Source organism: Balaenoptera ricei, chromosome 19, assembly GCF_028023285.1.
Source record: "Balaenoptera ricei isolate mBalRic1 chromosome 19, mBalRic1.hap2, whole genome shotgun sequence".
Taxonomy (NCBI): Eukaryota; Metazoa; Chordata; class Mammalia; order Artiodactyla; family Balaenopteridae; genus Balaenoptera; species Balaenoptera ricei.
Window position 1 is genome coordinate 53,312,027 of NC_082657.1, and position 3,577 is coordinate 53,315,603.

The window sequence follows — 3,577 nt, forward strand, 5'->3', positions numbered from 1 at the left end:
CAGTCTATATATTAATGAGAATGATAAGCATTTCTGTTTATTCACCCTGAATTGAAGCTCTGAATGCTAAATATGTCTGTCAGAATGTAATACTCCTTTTTTTTTTTTTTTGACGTTTTGGGTAGTTCCTTTATTTATTTTTAAATTTTTAATTGAAGTATAGTTGATTTACAATATCATGTAAGTTTCAGGTATACAGCACAGCGATTCAGATTCTTTTCCCTTATAGGTCAGAATGCAACACTCTTTATCCATGGCTGAGGTCAGTGTTTCACCAAAGTGTGGTACTCATATCACCTGTCATCCATGTGGTCCAGGTGACCCATTTAATAACACTGAATCACATGGTGGGGTGTTATTCATTGCTCAGAATTGTTCAGAGTAGTTAAATATATTAAAAACTTACTTTGGTGCTTGCTTCAGCAGCACATATACTAAAATTGGAATGATACAGAGAAGATTAGCATGGCCCCTGCACAAGGATGACATGCAAATTTGTGAAGTGTTTCATATTTTTAGAAGATGTGGTGCGTATATACAATGGAATATTACTCAGCCATAAAAAAGAACGAAATAATGCCATCTGCAGCAACAATGGATGGACCTAGAGATTATCATACTGAGTGAAGTAAGTCAGACAGAGAAAGACAAATATCATATGATATCATTTATATGTGGAATCTAAAAAAAGGGTACAAATGAACTTAGCTACAAAACAGAAATAGAGTTACAAATGTAGAAAACAAACTTATGGTTACCGGGGGTAAGGGGCGGGAGGGATAAATTGGGAGATTGGGATTGACATATACACACTACTATATATAAAATAGATAAGTAATAAGGACCTACTGTATGGCAGAGGGAACTCTACTCAATACTCTGTAATGACTTATATGGGAAAAGAATCTAAAAAAGAGTGGATATAGGTATATATATGACTGATTCACTTTGCTGTACACCTGAAGCTAACACAACATTGTAAATCAACTATACTCCAATAAAAATTTTTTTAAAAAACTCTTACTTTGGTTGAAAATGCCTAAAATACATCTCTAAAATGTCTAACGCCCCCTCCTCTTTCAGTAAAGCCTTTGACAAGCAACTATGTTTTTCTAGAACTTAATATTTGTTTAGTTTTCCCTCAATTTATTTTTGCACTTTCCTTCTAAAGACAAATGGTGCTAGGTTTTCAAGTATGATAGTAATAAAAAGATTCTTTTTAAGTACATTTAAGTAAAAAAAAAAGTTTATTTAAAGAAATATTTAAAATAGAATGAGTGGCTTCTACACAGTTATGACCAGTGTAGACATGCCTGAAAATCATCATTTCCCATACTTCAGGGATGGTAAACAGAAACCATACCCTTAAACTCTCATAATCAAAGAGGAAGATGAGTAGATGGAAACTCTGAAAACAGAAGCCAGAACCAATCTTGTCATGGCATAAATGTGAATACTTTATATTCTGGCTGAAAGACCAGGGTCAGTATATAGAAAATTCAGTAGAAGTTTCTATGAAAGAGAGCTGGATGACATTGTATAAAAATGTTTATTAACCTTTTCAAACCACATGTATGCTTCTTTAAATGCATTGATACAACTCTGGTGTACAGAACAAGATCATGGTTCTACTGATCAAGGCATTTTGTAAAACTCTGATAAACTCAGTTTGAGATGGATATTAACAAAATAAAGCATATCCAAATAAGTGGGAGAAGTATGATAAAGATTTTGAAACCTGTGTCATGAGAGCTGAGGCTGAAGAACCTAAGAACCTAATTCTGATGAACATGGATAGTGAAATCCTCTTTGTACTTCTCAATGTGGGTCACATGAAAAAGGAGCCAGACAGATGAGGACTTGCTAACAAATAATGTCCAACAGTAGAATCAGCAACCACTTTGGGTAGTGAGAGCTCCATCACCAGAGGTAATCAAACAGGTTAGGCAGTAGCTGACGAGTGTGCAGTCACAGATGTGTGCAGTTCTGGGGAGGTGAACATAACAGGCCTGTTTGGGGTGTGTTGTGTTGAGGGGCAGGGTTAGAAAGGGAGTTACTAAGTGAAAAATAACTGCTATGTTTAGGCTATCTACCAGTATTTTGGACCACATGTTTCAGTGTATGAAGAACTTCTCAAATTTACTTTTAAATGTGTAGAATCGCTTAATTCCCACTCCAAACAACAACAACAACAACAAAATCTTCATATAACATTGATGCTTCAGAATCATGCCTCTCATCCAGGGTCTTCAAAGACCAGAAGGAAAGCTAGGAGCACAAGCCAGTTTGCAAAGTGTAATGGCAGAGATATGTGTAGGGGAAGATGGACCCAGAGCATGTTTTGCGGTAATTATGGGCTCTGCTGACAGCCAGCTCGCTTTTCCTTCGTGTGTTCATGCCTTCCACGAGCCGAGTTTGGGGCTTCAGGTGAAAAACGCCCAGCCCCTGTAGCTTCCAGCCTAGAACTTTGAACATTTGAAGGTTGCAAAATGTGACTCTAACCAGGAGATGGCAGCATCTACCTAGAGATGCGCCAAGCAGCGGCTGCTGCCTCACAGCACCGTGGAATGTGTTCAAGGAACACTAGAGGGCGCTACGTTCTCACCGCTGGTCAGAGAGGGGGCTGGTTCAGAGCACCTCCTTGTAGGGAACAGTCCTCCCCAAGCCTCCACCCTACACCTATTCACAGAGAGGGTCCTGTGGCTGTCTGCATAGGTGTGACTCTCTCTCTCTCTCTCTCTCTCTCTCTCTCTCTCTCTCTCTCTCTCTCTCTCTCTCTCTCTCTCTCTCACACACACACACACACACACACACACTCACTCTCTCTCTCTCTCTCTCTCTCTCTCTCTCTCTCTCTCTCTGTCTCTCTGTCTCTCTGTCTCTCTCTCTCTCTCTCTCTCTGTCTCTCTCTCAATTTCCAAGCTGACACAGGACCAGTGAGCTACCAAATCTCAAGGTTCAGAGGGAGCTGTCATCTCTTCTTTACCTACTCTTTTACACTTTGGCAGTCACAGGAAGTGTTCTACATTAAATACCTGTTGCAGTGGCAGGATTTATTAGACTCCTAGGTCAACCAGGGCACCAGATGGACAGAAGTTGTATCCAGTAGGAAACAACAGCAAATAAGGAGCTAGGACTCTCTGCGTGCTTCTGTGCGGTGAATGTATGTATCCAATGAGATTTTAGACATATATACAGTTTAATTTTGTGAGAGAAGTAACTGTATCCCCCCTTTAAACTTTGGGCAGCTGATTGTCAGTGTTGTTTCTTAGTCACTTCTGCATTGTCATAAACTACCTAGTGGCGGAAAAGAGGTTCAATCCCAAATTTACCTGATTGCAAACACTCTGTTCTTTCTACAGCCTCTTTCTACGGTTTCCCCTGCAACACGGGGACAACAAGAAATATTCAATTCCCTGAAAGGAATTTAGTGTCACTTGTGATTGTTTTCCCTTTTCCAAATAGAATGCAGTTGAATTAAACAAAGACTTTTGCCAAGTGCTAAATAGAGACTTTTCTACCAAAGGCAAGTTCTAGTTCAGTGGAATGTAATGTGGGCTTCTGCTTCACGTGAATT

General features: G+C 39.3%; 1 non-coding gene across 1 annotated transcript; it reads left to right on the top strand.

The window, feature by feature from the left end:
• The first annotated feature begins 410 nt into the window (after nt 1-410).
• LOC132354408 (U6 spliceosomal RNA) lies at nt 411-517 on the top strand. The gene has a single exon (XR_009499275.1). It is a non-coding gene; the product is annotated as a U6 spliceosomal RNA (small nuclear RNA).
• Nucleotides 518-3,577: the final 3,060 nt, after the last annotated feature.